The sequence below is a fragment of the Alexandromys fortis genome, unplaced genomic scaffold (assembly GCF_014885135.2).
Source record: "Alexandromys fortis isolate MF-2015 unplaced genomic scaffold, M_Fortis_MF-2015_v1.1 scaffold_82, whole genome shotgun sequence".
Lineage (NCBI taxonomy): Eukaryota > Metazoa > Chordata > Mammalia > Rodentia > Cricetidae > Alexandromys > Alexandromys fortis.
Genome location: NW_026067963.1, coordinates 4,359,976 through 4,375,748, shown reverse-complemented (window position 1 = coordinate 4,375,748; position 15,773 = coordinate 4,359,976). Strand labels below are relative to the sequence as shown.

Genomic DNA, 15,773 nt, shown 5'->3' with positions numbered 1-15,773 from the left:
TCTTAAAGTAAAAAAAAAAAAAGAAAGAGAGCAGTTGGGTGTGGTAGCATATACCTTTAATCCCAATGCCTGGGAGGCAGAGACAGGTGGATCTCTGAGAGTTCAAGGACAGCCTGGTCTACAGAGTTATTCCAGGACAAGGATATACAAAGAACCTGTCTCAAAAAATAAAAGTATAAATAAACAAAATAGAGGTTAAAATAAAGCTACACAAAGATGGAAAATACACAGAGAACCTTGATACTCTATGCTATTACACTCTCTTGGAATTGTTTGAATGCTGAGGAAAGAGCAACAGCTGCTAAAAGATATTTGTTTATAAATGCTGCTGAGCTAATCCAAGATAGATATTTTGAGAATACCTTGACTTCAGAATTTGGATCTAAGGATATACTTTGGAAAAGAGACTCTTCTTTTGTTTTCACAGAGGATGAGACCCTGTGGATTGCTTCTATCCACATATGGTATGATAGACCAAGCACTCCTGAAAGGTTGCTGTGAACACCTTCAAAAATTTGCTTTGCTCAACTGCCGACTGAGATGAACCTAGCAGACAGGTTATACCATGAAAGACCTAATTAACACTGCCCCCATTCAGCAGGAAGCAGTTTGGAGAGAAATAACTGTGCCCATATTCCCAAATATTGTTTAAAAATGTTCTTTTACATTTAAAGGGGGATATGATATAGATATGAATAATTTGCATTGGTATGAATTTTAAGGTCAATTTTGTTATATGTATATGTATTTCTGATCTTGATTAAGGTATTGTGATTGTGTAGTTCATTTAAAAATGTAATGTATAATTAGAAATATAGGTTGTTAATGGATAATCATCAATAATAGTCAAGCTTGTAGTCATGTTAGTTAGATTTTCTAGATATATAGATATATTTCAGTTAGATAGGCATTCTTCATATCTTTCAAAGACTGCAGAATATGGCATTTAAATGTTTTAATAACTTAGGGCTTTTCATGACAATGAGACACATCTGCTCCTGGCAGCACCAGCTACTTCAAGAGGAAGTTGGACATCGAAGAGACTCCTTATGGAGTTGGATATTCCTGCCACCCAGCTCCCGACTGCCTGGCTAGCTTATGCCCCCAAATAACAACACACAAACTGTATTCATATAAACACTGCTTGGCCCATTTCTATTAATGTGTGTAGCACCACGAGGTGGTGACTTATCTTGCCTAACCCATATTTAGTAATCTGTGTAGCACCAGTCTTACCAGGACAGATTCAGCATGTCTGACCTGGCGGCTTGCTTCATTGCATCTGCTCTGGTGAGGAGAGGCATGGCATCTGAGCTCACTTCCCTTCTTCTTCTTCTTCCCAGCATTCTGTTCTGTTTACTCCACCCACCTATGTTCTAACCTATCAAGCCAAGCAGTTTATTACTTATCCAATGAAATCAACAGATTGATGACACTCCCACATCACCAAACCTATAAAGAAACCCTGTCTCAAAAATAAATAAATAAATAAAAATAAAAAATAAATTCAGCCCGACAAGGTGGCATATGCTTTAATCTCAACACTCTGAAGGCACAGGAAGCAGAAGTGGATCTCTATATATGAGTTCAGCCTGGTCTACCAAGCCAGTTCTAGGACAGTCAGAGCAGAAAAATCCTGTCTTGAAAAACCAAAATCAAAACAACAACAAAAAAACTAAAAATTATGAAAACTCATCGCTCACTCAAAGATAGCTTAAAACATCTCTATTAAAAACACACTATTAATCTCTGTGAGTTCAAGCTGGGCGGTGGTGGTGTAAGCCTTTAACACCAGCACTTGGGAGGCAGAGGCAGGTGGATCTCTGTGAGTTCAAGGCCAGCCTGGGCTATTAGAGCTAGTTCCAGGACAGGCTCCAAAGCTACAGAGAAACCCTCTCAAAAACACAAACAAAAATTCTCTGTGAGCTCAAGGCCAGGCTGGTCTACTGAGCAAGTTCTAGGACAGCCAAGGCTATACTGGGGGGGGGGGGGGGCACAGATGGATCAGTATCTACAGCCTAATTATTTATTTTTATTATGTATGTGAATGCTTTGCCTTCACATACATAATAATGTGTATCTGCATACTACAGCTGGTGGAGGGAGGCCAGAAGGCATCAGATTCCCTGGAAGTGGAATTACTGACGATTATGAGCTGCCATGTTGGTGCTAAGAACCAAATCTCAGTTCTCTGCTGCAAGAGCAGTAAATGTTCTTAACCAGAGACACCACAGTCTAATTTATCAATGGATATAAATTTGCACTTCTCAGTTTCTTATAAGAATTGTCAAGTCTTACTACATTTTAGGTAAAGGTTTATGAGCTCATTGCACTCAATACTTTCTCTAGCTCTTCCCACCTGGGGGTGGGGGGAGTTCTATAGTGTAGGTAGCATATAGACAGGTATTATAAAGGTTAAAATCATATATATGAATACATATATATATTTATTCTGGAAAGATAATGAAGTATAAAATTGTTACTTGTATCCAGGTGTGGTGGCACACGCCTTTATTCCCAGCACTGGGGAGACAAGAATCAGGTGGATGGACCTCTACTAGTTTCAGACCAACCTGGTCTGCAGAGTGAGTTCCAGGCCAACCAAGGCTACATAGTGAGACTCCCACCTCAAAAATGAAACAACAAAAATACATTTATAAAAACGTAACTTAAATAATATTGAGTACATTAAACAATAGACAGCTTAAAGCATGGAAAACTATAATCACTCTTTCTTTTGCTATACATTAATCCAAGCTTCTTTTATGAGAATGACTAAATAATGTGCCAGAAAATAAATACATCCTGCTAAAAACAGCAACATAATTCATGAGGCAAGTGAGTTTTTAAACATTTTTGCTACCTAAAAACAGGACAAACAGGACAACACATACAAAGAAATATTTTCCTAATTACCTCATATTGTCTATTTCCCCTTTCCCAAGGTACATCCTTATACGTATGTCATACGGCCAAGACATTTTGTGTTAACTCTTAACAAAATTCTGTTTAAGCTGTTTTTTTTTTTGTTTAAGACAGTCTTCTGATTTAACTAATAATAGAAAGTATTCAAGGTTATAAGTCAGACAACAGATGATCATTTGAAGGAAAAAATCAAATATAATATCAGAATTATTTTTGTACCTTAGGATAATCCAGTCTTTAGTTTAAAATTATAAAGTAAATAATTTCGGTGAAACCACAATCAGCAATACAATCATTGGTCATACAGTAAAAAGTCAAGGTGTGGTCTAAAAAAATTAACAAGATGAAGGCATTTAGCAACCACTTAGCAATATTTACCAGGTGACAAATGAGGTTGCTGTACACTTGAAGGGGGAGGGAAATCAGAAAAATTTCCAAACAAAAGTTTAATAAGGCAAAATCAACAACACTCAGCTTGAACCAACAAAATATACACATACACCATATATGTATTATATATTCTTTTTTTTAAATATTTATTTATTTATATAATGTTCTGTCTGTATGCCTGCAGGCCAGAAGAGGGCGCCAGACCTCATTACAGATGGTTGTGAGCCACCATGTGGTTGCTGGGAATTGAACTCAGGACCTTTGGAAGAACAGGCAATGCTCTTAACCACTGAGCCATCTCTCCAGCCCTATATATTCTTATAATGCCCATCATATCCAAGTACTGAGGGTCCCAACTTCTTCAAACAGGCCGTAGGACATAGGATGTCCACCCTCCTCACTCTCCCAGGAGTTCTTCCAGGCTTCCCAATGGCAAGAGAAAGACCTGTGAGGGCCACCACAGGAAGTTTCCTAAAGCACAGCCCCAAATTTCATGTTCTCTTAAATACATCATAGCCCAGAGAAAAATAAGCTGCAGAAGGCTGAAATATCTAAGTGGCTGGCACCTATCAGGCATGTATTCATTAAAGGTATGTGTAACTGCCACAGGATGCCAAGAGAACAAAAAATCCACTAAGTGGACATGTGATGACATAAGCTACCTCTCAGCTTCACTGACTCAGAACCGAGACTCCAGAGGGTAGAGGACTTGTCCATGAACACAAATATTTCGGAGCACAGCCATTCCTACATAATTGCAGCAGGGCAGCGTTCCTTCCAACAGGTTATACTATAATTATGTTCAGCTCTTCAGCCCTTCATACTGAAATATAGTTATCCAATCCATGTGAAAATATGGATACAAACCCAAGAAGCAACTTGACGCTTCCAGTAGCCAATTATACTATTTCTCAAACACGTATTAAGGTAACTAATGTGGAATGTTATCCGTCTTAATATTTCATACCACCATCATAACTACTTCCCAGATGTGTTTAATATTAACTAAAAATGTTTGAAGCAACTTACACATGTAGTTCGCTATAATTGCGATGCGTTACTGCTGCAAGCTTCCGGGTCAAAGGCAGTCATCCCAACACAGCTGAATGTTAATCAATATATACAAGGTAGACAAATGAGAACGTGGGCCAACAGTGTACCTCTTGCACCAGGGGAGAGGCCCTGGGTCAGACCTATGCCCAACAATGCAAAAAACAAAACAAACATAAAAACCCCAGGAAAGAATTGTAACACCGGGAGGAGGATGTGGTTTGTGCTTCAAACCATTAAGCGCTAAAGCAGACCAATAAAGGTAGTATCTAAGATTTAAAAACAGGGGTAAAACTGCTCACTATCTTCCTCGTCTCAAGTTTCCTCGTCTCTAACTACAGAAATAATCTTTGGAAAGGGCCCAGAATATATATAAAAGACAAAAGTGTGAAAGTGGGGCATTCTGTCCGGTTAAAGGGAGGTGGGAACCAAGCACTACTTGACTATGGAGTGAACGAACGAAGGCTCAGGAACCCTAAAGCCCAGAAGAGAAACCGTTTAAATTCTATGAATCTCCAAAAGGCTTCTCCTCCGTCCAGAAAGTGGTCATGTTTGAAATCTCAAATCCCGCGTCTAAAAGAATCATTTTTTTCTTCTGACAAATGTTGAAAGTTACTAATTTCCATATCGTCAAATCATTTATTCTTCCCAAACCACGCCATTCTCCTATACACTAACCACGTTTAAAAATACATCAGGCTCATTATTCCAACTAGCAGGAAACTTGGGGTGGGGGTGGCACTGCAGGTTGCTTAAGACTCTGATCTCTGTGAATGTCTAAGTACCATGCGGTGCTTGAGAAAAATAACTTCGGATGGTGAAATTTGCAAAGCATCTAAAACTCCAGTTGGCAGGAGGCTCTCCACAGCCAGCTGTCTTTCAAGAAAAGGATCCGAGTGTGTATTTACAACCTCCAAACAGAAACGAGCCGCGCCTCAACTAAACTCTAACATAAAAGAACTTTCCTCCAAGATACACGGCCAAAATGATGCAAAACCTGTCGTTGACTTCAATGGGTTTGCTTGAAGTCGGAATAATGAATGAACTGGAGGCATCATTACCGAATTAGGGGCCTCACTTTCAGCCCAGTCGCAGAGTCTCCAAATCGTGGGGACTCGCGGGCTGGTCAGCTCCAAGGGGCGGCCCCGCTTCGGGCTCCCCGAAAGTTCCGGGGCAGCTGGGGCCCGCCCCGCCCGGGCGAGGGTCGCGCCCCCCTCCCCGCCACCGCGCTCAGCCTTCCCCCGCCCCCGCCGCGCGTTAACCCCTCGTCGCCAGCCGCGGGCTCCGGGAGGAGGCCGCCCAGGGGGTGGAGTTGTCGCGTCTCCTCCCGGGAGCGCCCGGGCAAACGCCCGGCTTGTTTACAGGCCCCAGGCCTGGCCGCCGCCGCCGTGCAGGCCCGCCCGCCCGCCCGCCCTCGCCCGAGCGACGCGCTTACCCGGAGCAGCCGCGGGCGGGCGGGTCCCTTGATCGGCCGGGGCGGCGGCGGCGGCGACGGCGGCCGGGCTCGGGGGTCCCGCGACGGCAGCGGCCGGGCCCGGGCGAAGGAGGGGAGGAGCCGGGCTGGGTCCGGGCCCCCAGCTCTCGGAGCCCTCGCGGCTCAGATCATCCGGGCGTCGGAGCGGGAGGCAGAGAGCGGGGCCCGCGGGAGGCGGAGGAGGCGCCGAGGACTCATCGCTTGCCGCCCCACCTGCCTGGGCCCCCCTCCCCCCGCCCCAGCCACCCGATCCCGAGCTGCGGACCCGGCCGGCGCGGAGACCACGGCGTTCTGGCTCCTGCGCGCGCTCCCGCCCCTCGCGCCGCCGCCGCCTCTAGCGCGGCCCCGCGCACGCGCGCTCTCGACGGCGCCGCCCCTCCCCCCGCCGGGCCCCGCCCCGCGCCGCCCGCCCCCCCCCCCCGCCCGGCAGCTGCGGCGCGGCCCAGCGGCTGGAGGGACCCGGATGTGGGAGGGCCGGAACTGCGGCGAGGGCGGGGGAGGGGCTGCGGTGACGTCACTGCCCGGCGCTGCTCCTTAGCGGGTTTCTGTAGGGCGGCCGGCGCCTGGGGCCGGTCTCTAGGGAGCCCTGGAGTCCTGGGTGGGAGCCAGGCGCCAGACCTTCGCGCTGGGGCGCTGAGGTCCCCTCCAGACCCGGTCGTCGTTGTCACACCGCCTTCTTACACCTGCCTACCGACGCCGATCTTCTGGCGCAGTCGCGGTTAGGGCCCTGCGTGGGGGAGTCAGCCTCCCCTTCGACCCCAGGAGTCCCACACGGGTGCCACATACCGCATACGTGTGTGTACGTGTAATCAGCTCACGCCTTGGGACACGTGCCTAGAGCTTTTGGCAGGTCGTCCCTGTGTCGCTCCAAGGATTCCGAATTTTATTTATGTGCACGTTACACGGTCACGTGATTCCATCTCAACGGGCATTTCCAAAGACCTCCAATGAGGTTATTGGAACCGAGGGTTTTTCAAAATCTAGAGGACAATCAGAAACGTGACAGCTGCCTCCTCGAAAAGCCAGGGATGCGCTAAAGGTAGTTGAAACTGCACGTGCAGGCGGCCAGAATCCAGTTTAGCTAGCTAGACCACAGAAAACCCGACCCACGCTGCTTGCAGACGCCGGGAGATAGAATGACAAACCCTAGGCAGCCAATGAATCAGAGCTGGAAAGCAGTACATCACCACTATGAGTTCCCATTGGCTGGGGTGCCTTCCCAGCTTCTCGGTCACCAGTTTAACCCTTCCACCAAATTCGCAGGAACCGAAGTTTAAGAGAGATTCTGGTATAATACAAAGGAAAACCAAATATTTTGTTGAAATAAGCTAGTACTTTAAAACGAATACGAATTAATTGACCAAATTGAGTTCTGGCCAGTAAGAAGATGAATTGCATTAAGGCCTTCCCTCTTTCACGCTGGAGCTTACTGCCGCAATTTGTACCCTGCTACTTTGTGTCTCCTAAAATTACTCCATTGTCTTGGCTGTTAGATCAAATGCAAACTGCTTTTCTCTGTCTGCAGTCCAGCAAACTATGTCTCTACTTGGGAAGTTGTGAAACCATTTCCGATACTTTCAGCATGGCTTTTGAGAGAAGATTCTGTTTCCTTCACTTTTACACCTGACACCTAACGTCAATGACCACATCTTCACCGAACCTCCAGATCACTCAATATCTAGGAGTAAGATGAAAATGTAAGATTTCCAGGAATTTAAAGATTCGCTATGCATTTCTTAGTTCTCTACACAAGTGCTGAAAATAAATGAAATTTAATGGAAAATCTTTTAATAAAATGCTGCCTTGTTGGAATGATTATATATTATAATACATATTAATATATTTAGGGTTGTTATTGTTAAGTGGAGATGCTGGGGATTGAAGTCAGGCCCTTTGCTCGTTAGTCATGTATACAATCGCTGTACTCTGTCCTCAGCCCTGGTTAGGGTTTTTGCTGGTGGTGGTTTTTGTGTGTATGTGCCTGTGTTTGTCTCATTTTGTTTTTGAGACAGAGTCTCTATGTAGCTCTGGCTGGCTTAGAATTCTCTATGTAGATCAAACTAGCCTCAAACATACAGTGAACCTCCTGATTCTGCCCCTGGATTGCTGGTATCACCAGCATGTTCCACCACACCAGGTTAAATTAAATTCTTAGTACTTTTAATACTCCAACAAGTTACGGCAGGAGGAGCTTGCTAGTAAATTCATAAACATTCTGCCATACAAAGTCATGTGACAGCCGTCATTCAGTTCTCTGTGTGTGGGTGTGTGTTTCAGGGCTGGGGTTTTATTTCAGACTGACCTTCAACTCTCTTTTAATTCACCCCCCTTGGCTTTCACCTCACTACTCCTGGGGGCACCACCACACCTGTCTAGAGTGTTCCCGAAGCAACAAATATTCTTGTTGTAGGAGAAGCTGAGTCATCTGGGTACGCTATAGGGTTTTGTCAGGCTTCTTCTAGGTTTACATTCCTGAAGCCTCTCTGTTCTACCTTTGTTAGAAAGCCCGGGTAACAAGAGAGGTAGAAAATTTAAAAATGCAATTTAAGGAGATTTTTTTTTCCAGGAGTCTTCCCAGTACGTCAGCCAGCCAGTCAGCTGTGCTTACCAAGTCTCATTTTTGGACACAATTTGCAGGGACATTTTCAAATGAGGAAACTTGTGTGCTGTAAAGCTAACATTTAAAAACTTGGAATAAGACATATTAATATTGCCTAATTAAAATGTTGGTTATGCTATTCCCTTGTCTTATTAAGTTGCTTTGTTGTTTGAAACAGGGTCTCCTTATACAGTGCTAAGCTGTCCTGGAACTCACTGAGTAGAAGAGGCTGGCTTTGAACTCATGGAGCTCCACCTGCCTCGGCCCCAGTGCTGGGATTGAAGATGAGTGCCAGCACCCAGCTCTCTTATTAAATCTTATACCTAGAAAGAAGGGGAAATGTATAGAGGAGGGAAGGAACTTTAGAAATAAGAGGGTTGCTGGGCAGTGGTGGCGCACGCCTTTAATCCCAGCAGCACGCTGGGAGGCAGAGGCAGGCGGATCTCTGTGAGTTCTAGACCAGCCTGGTCTACAAGAGCTAGTTCCAGGACAGGTTCCAAAGCTACAGAGAAACACTGTCTCGAAAAACCCAAAAAAAAAAAAAAAGGGGGGGGGATAAATGTTTTTCCATTTTGAACTATAAGACTTTACTTAATCTTCCAACACATGTATGAAGTCTTCACAATAAGTTTCGGTGACATATCAGTTTGGTCATTTTTTACATATCTCAAACTATCGTATTCTACACGGAGAATCTGATGTTTCTATTTTAGTTAACATTGAGGAAGGAAGCTGAAAGGTTGGGTTCAAAGTGCTGAATTTACTGTGCCCGAGCCGCTTAGGGACTGAGAGACCTGGGCAAAGACTAGGACTACAGTAGAGAAGCTAAAGTCTAGTATTGAAATGCACTGTTAATTTGCAATGAAAGCCTGCTATGCTCAATAGTCTCCCATTTCTAAAGATGATCTATTAGTATACATTTAGACCCTAGTTACACTCAATACTCTCTCCATTTTCTCTACAATCCTGACTTTAAGAGAAGAAAAAGCATTGGAAGGTGATTGACATTCCATATTCCATAACTATTGGGGATGCACCCAGAGACTCAGCCCTGAGATGGCCTCACCTGGGCCTCTCACAATGCTTCTCCGGCAAGTAAGTGACGGGCACAGGATGCCTGAGAAGCCCCCTCCCCCAGCCAGCCAACCATCCTTCCACAACATGCTGAGAGCTACCCAAGAGTTGGAAGCCAAGGGCGCCAGAGGTCCAGCTCCCCCTTCCGCTGCCTCTTCTGCTGTTTCACTACCTGGTTCGTGCTTCTCTCTCTCCCAAAGCCACTTGTGGAGTCCTCTTGTCTGTTTTCCTCTTGTCTCTCTTCGCCCCTTCTTCTGTACTCTTAGCTCATTTTCCTTTCTCACCTTCATCTTTCTCTTCCTTGACTTGAATAGCTTAGTCCAAAATGTAGTTTCTGTTACCCATTTTCTCCTGAACTTGAACATAGAGAGCCCTAAACTAATTTCCTTCAGGGGTGGGGTACCCCACCCCATCCCCTCCCTCCTTCTCCCTCCTCACCATAATGAAAAACAACTGTTTACAGCACTGGGGAGGAATGAGAAGGGTTAGAGAATCTTGCCCTATGTGATGTCACCACTGAGGTGGGGGGCAGGGTAGCCCTTCCGGGGTGGGGCACAAGGGAGCCAAACACTTTTTGTTGTTTCTGCATCGCCTCCTGGTCCCTGAGAAAAAGGTAGATAACTCTTAGACACTAGTAGCCAAGTCCTAATGAGGGGCTTCTTTCCTCAAAGCCCGGCATGTGGCTATGCCTAACACTGGCTCTTAGCAGATAAGCGTCTCTGTTTGACAGATAGTCATTGTGTGCCAGGCACTGGGCTGGAGGTGGTGGCAAATGACATCAATGGAAAAGATCCCTGCTCCCACAGAAGAGGCCTTATAATAAGGGACATTCACAACGAAGTGAGTGGATACATAAAATTAGATGTCATGGAGGTGGTAGATGGGGCCATGGAGAAGGTGAATTGAACCCAGATGTTTAGAATAAGAAGTTTAGCTTGGTAAAGATTTGGGGGACACTTTTCAGGCAGAGGTAACTGTGCATATGGTGTGTGCATATCTACGTGTATGCGGACAAGTGTGCACATGTATGTGTGGAAGCCAGAGGTTGGCTTGTATGTGGACATGTGTGCACATGTATGTGTGGAAGCCAGAGGTTGATTTGTATGTGGACATGTGTGCACATGCATGTGTGGAAGCCAGAGGTTGGCATCCAGTGTCTTCCTCTGTCCATCTACTTTTTTTTAGTTATTTATTTTGAGACAAGGCCTTTTACTGAACCTGGAGTTTGCCATTTCAGTTATGACTGAATGGCCACCGAGCCTCCTATCTCCACTTCCCCTATAGGATTATAGGGTTTCTCTGTAGTTTAGGAGCCTGTCCCAGAACTCCTTCTGTAGACCAGGCTGGCCTCGAACTCAGAGTTCCGCCTGCTTCTGCCTCCCACTACAGCCCAGCCATGCCTGACTTTTTACTTGTGTTACTGGGATCTGAAATCAGTTCCACAGACTTTCAGAGCAAGCATTTTACAAACTGAGTCATTTCTTGGGGGAACTGTTTTTAATCAGTAAATACTACCAAACTTTTTTAAATTTATATTTTTTAAAAACTATCTTTTCAGCTGGTCAGTGGTGGTCCACACCTTTAATCCCAGCTGTTGGGAGGCAGAAGCAGGCAGATCTCTGTGAGTTCAAGACCAGTATGGTCTATGGAGCTAGTGCCAGGACAGGTTCCAAAGCTACAGAGAAACCCTGTTTCAAAAAAAGCAAAAACCAAACCAAAACAAAAACTATCAGCTCAGCCGGGCAGTGGTGGCACATACTTTTAATCCCATGACTCAGGAGGCAGGCAGATTTCTGTGAGTTAGAGGCCAGCCTGTTCTACAGAGCAAGTTCTAGGACTGGCTCCATAGCTACACAGAAACCCTGTCTTGAAAAACAAACAAACAAACAAACAAATAAACAAAAACCCTATCTTTCCTTTCTCTCTGTTGAAATAAGAGCAGCAGGGCTGTGTCCCCAGCACCCCAGCCGCCTGCTAGTTTATGCCCAAAATAACAACACACAAACTGTATTCATTTAAAGACTGCTTGGCCCATTTCTATCTAGCCTCTTCTAGGCTAATTCTCACATATTAATTTAGCCCATTTCTAATAATGTGTGTAAGCACCCCAAGGTGCGCTTACCGGGAAGATTCTAGCCTACGTCCATCCTGGGTCTGAGCGTCATGCATCTGCCTCAGAGCACAGAGCTATTGCAAGTCTACCCAGGAGAGCTGAGCATGGTGTCTCTGCTCCAGAGAGCAGAGCTGTTGGGTCTGTCTGAGGAGTCTTACCTCACTTCCTCTTCCTCCTGTTTACTCCTCCCACCTATGTTTTAACCTATCAGGGCAAGCAGTTTCTTTATTTAATTAACCAATGACCTTCCTCCATCATCCCTCTATTCTTGGCATTGTGGGAGATCCTAAACTAAACCACATCCTTAAAAGTAAAATCGCAACACTTTTGTGTTTTACCAATGACAGCTTGGTTGGAAACAATCAAATAAATGGCGCAGAGACCTGTGACTTAATCCTGTCAACAAGCCCTGTGTGGGGGCAGGCCAAGGATCGGGGGAGCCTCCTTTACAGAAGAAGACAAAACCATGCTCCAGAGTGGCAGCAGTTACTCAGGCTCACAGGAAGCGATGGCTGGTACCCTGGACTTTTCCTACTAGCCTCTCCATGACAGTAATACAGGCAGCAGAGAGGAGAAGGGAAGCTCATAGATCTTAGAGTTAGACAGCGCTGTGGACAGCTAACCTGCAAGCTCAATTAACTTACAGAAGTTTTTACAGCTGTTGCTAAATATTAGCCACTATAAAAAATTAACTAACGTCAGACATGATGGCATGATTTTGATCCCAGCACTTGGGAGGTAGAGGCAGGTGGATCTCTGTGAGTTCGAGGCCAGCCTGGTCTAAAATGAGCTCCAGGAAATCCAGGGCTGTTACACAAGGAAACCCTGTCCCAAAAAAACATAAACAAACAAACAAACAAACAAACAAATAAATAAATAAATAAATAAGGGCTGAAGAGATGACTCAGTGGTTAAGAGCACTGGCTGCTCTTCCAGAGGAGCAGGGTTCAGTTTCCATCACCCACACAGCAACTCCCAACTGTCTATAACTCCAGTTCCATGGGGTTCTGACACCTTCACGCCAATGCACATAAAGTTAAATAATATTTTAAAAAAGAAGTCATTTTACTAATAAATGAAACAGAGAATAAAAATTAACTATTAATATAGGTAGGTCCACTAAAATAAAGATTAAACCTGATTAAAATAACTTACCTCCACTTTGCTTTAGCATTTTTTGTGTGATCTGTGTTTCTGAGGTAATTGATGCGTAAGATTTCAGAGCGGTGGAAATCCAGAGACCTAATTTTGGTGACTGGAAACTGGCCATGAAGGGAGAACTAACACTGTACAGATAAAGGCTTGGTGGTACCTTCCACTCAAATTTAAGAAAAGGACCAAGCAAATGTTTCCTGAATATTAAACTAGAAATGTCATATCTCTAACTTCTCCATGGGATTTCTTTCCTTTTTTTTTTTTCAGAAACATGCAGTTAACCACAAAGTCCCTCCTACCAGTAACAAATGAGCCAACAGCCATGTCAGAATCACAACTGGAGAGCCTCTTGGTACGCATGGGCCAGCACAACCCTGGATCTGTAGTCACTGTACCCTGTGGGCCCCATTACTGCTTCTTCAAACTTAAGTAGATCATTTGAATTAATGTCAATTTCTTCCTGCACAAAATGCTTCCTCCGAGGCTAAAAGGGTTAAAGGAGGTCGGGTACTTTGGAAAAGTCATGGTTGATGTTGTTGGCTGTACCCACAGCCAACAGTGTCCTCCCTGTTGGCAGGTCTTTCTCTCACCAGCGTTTGTATGTGGGTGCGTATTGTCTCCTCCATTTTATCTTAGACCAGAGTGCAAATCATACACCTCTCTTTTTTTGCCTTTGTATTTCTTCAAGACAGGGTTTCTCTGTGTAGCCTTGGCTCTCCTGGAACTCTCTGTAAACCAGGCTGGCTTTGAACTCACAAAGCTCCACCTGCCTCACTAAAGGCACGTACCACCCCTGCCAGACTCAGTCATGCACCTCTTAGTGCTGGGAGATACCTTGAGAACTGTTAGGCATTCATCGTCGTGTGAGGATTTTTGCAAACCTAACTGTTGAAGTTCAATCACTCCATGCCTTGATGCAATCCAGAGATGTGGGAAACAGGACACATTTGAGGTCATCACCACGATAGCCCAGCAGTGTTTCACAGGAAACATTGTTTATGTAGGTGAACACCAATAATAATAATAATAATAATAATAATAATAATAATAATAATAATAATAAACTGAGTGGTGATGGCAGAGTTTCTTAAGGGAGGGAGAGGCAGATCCCTGAGTCCAAGGCCAGCCTGGTCTACAGAGTGAGTTCCAGGACAGCCAGGATACACAGTGAAACCCTGTCTTGAAAAATCACCCCCAAAAATTAACAAATAAAAAACCAAAAGTATATAACCCAGTAGCATAATTGTTTATCATCATTTTTCGAGTACTATATGCTGCTTGTGATTGTATTGTTATGCTTTTTTTATATATTGCTGACAGAACGGTAACTCCGTTCCAGTATCACCTCAAGCAGGAGTCATGTGTGATGCAAGGACGTCGTCAAAGCTGTCGTGTTGCTAGAGGGTATGAATTTCTACCCCCTCATGGGCCTAAAATAATCTTTTCGGACTTACAGACAACATCAGACCTGTGGTCTGTCACTAAAGTATCGCTATGCGACAAACACTATATCCCAGTCTATGTACCAGCAGAGCACTGGTATGTTACAAATGGAACACCAGAGTGTGGCTAAGATGCTGAAGTAAAGCATGGTTAATAAAAACTCAGAGAATTGGGGTTCAACCTGAAGGTCTGAAAAGCAAAGCAGTCAGTTGCTGGCCCTGACCTCGACCTCAGTCCGAAATGGCGACCCTGCCTCCAGGAATCTCAGAATGAGACTGTGTCTGAGAGCTGTCTCCTTTCATTTTATAATCCTCTCTTGGGCTGGGATTAAAGACGTGCACCACTGGGATTAAAATCCTGCACAGTCCAGTTTCTATGGCAACTAATGTGGCTACTGGGATTAAAGGTGTGTGTCACCATTACCTGGTCTGCAAGGCTGACCAGTGGGACCGTTTTACTCTCAGATCTTCAGACAGTTTTTATTTATTAAAATACAATTGCAATGCCACTACACTGAAGTCCTGCAAAGTTCCCAGTTTAGCTGCCAGCTACCTCATCCAGGACCCTCTGCACCCTAGGGACACAATCTAGTTGTTTCATGACATGAAAGAGGTAGAAAGCATCATCTTGGGGTGCAGATAGATGCGCCCAACTTCTGCCCATTAGGACCTGAGAAATCCTGATGAGATGAATCTGGAAAGCTCTGTAAAAAAGAGTCACACGAGGAAAACGTGCCATTTATAGCCATGTTTTGTATATGTGTGAGCCTGGATTTTCTAGGATGAAAGGGGAATGATGGCCAATCTGTGTACCACACAGCCACCGCATTCAGCCTACTTCTGCAGCAACTGCCTACTTCTGGAACTTTTATTAAAGTAGGGATTTGATGGGGGAGAGTCTTCTGTTTTGTGTTAATTTCATTGGTTAAATAAAGAAACTGCCTTGGCCCTTTAATAGGACAGAAAAGAAGCCGAGTCAGGCAGTCGCCATGATTCTCCCACTCCAGACAGACGCTGGTTAAGATCTTTCCTGGTAAGCCACCTTGTGGTGATACACAGATTATTAGAAATGGGTTAATCGAGATGTGAGCATTAGCCAATAAGAGGCTGTAACTAATGGGCCAGGCAGTGTTTAAAAGAATACAGTTTCCATGTAATTATTTTGGGTAAAGCTAGCCAGGTGGCGGGAAGCGACCCGCCGCTCCTCACTACAGGGATTGATTAATTAGTTAATTAATTTTGAGATAGGGTCCTACTACATAGCCCTGGCTTGCAAGGCACCCTGTGTAGATTGGGTAGGATGGCCTTGAACGCAGAGATCTGCCCCTTTCTGCCTCTTGAGTGCTGGGATTAAAGTTGTAAAGGACGCCACCACGCCTGGCTCAGGGAGAGGAGATGTGAAATGTTCCTTATTGATAAGACTACTTTTTAAAAATTTGGTTATCTGTAACTATGAGCACCTAAGCACACAGCAGGAGCACCAGCTCACCTGTAGCACCTGGCAAGAGCTCATTGAGCAAATCTACACACTGGGTCCTTTGTCTTTGGAAA

General features: G+C 44.8%; 1 protein-coding gene across 2 annotated transcripts in view; it reads right to left on the bottom strand.

Moving 5' to 3' along the window:
- Ppm1a (protein phosphatase, Mg2+/Mn2+ dependent 1A) overlaps window positions 1-6,849 on the bottom strand; it is a 49,455-nt gene extending 42,606 nt beyond the window's left edge. Inside the window, exon 1 of one of the 2 annotated variants that reach the window (XM_050153582.1) lies at window positions 6,626-6,849. The gene's annotated coding sequence lies outside the window, so the exon portion shown is untranslated. Of the gene's footprint in view, window positions 1-5,800; window positions 6,167-6,625 lie in introns of those variants that run through there. The other variant, XM_050153583.1, reaches the window with a different exon arrangement.
- Window positions 6,850-15,773: the final 8,924 nt, after the last annotated feature.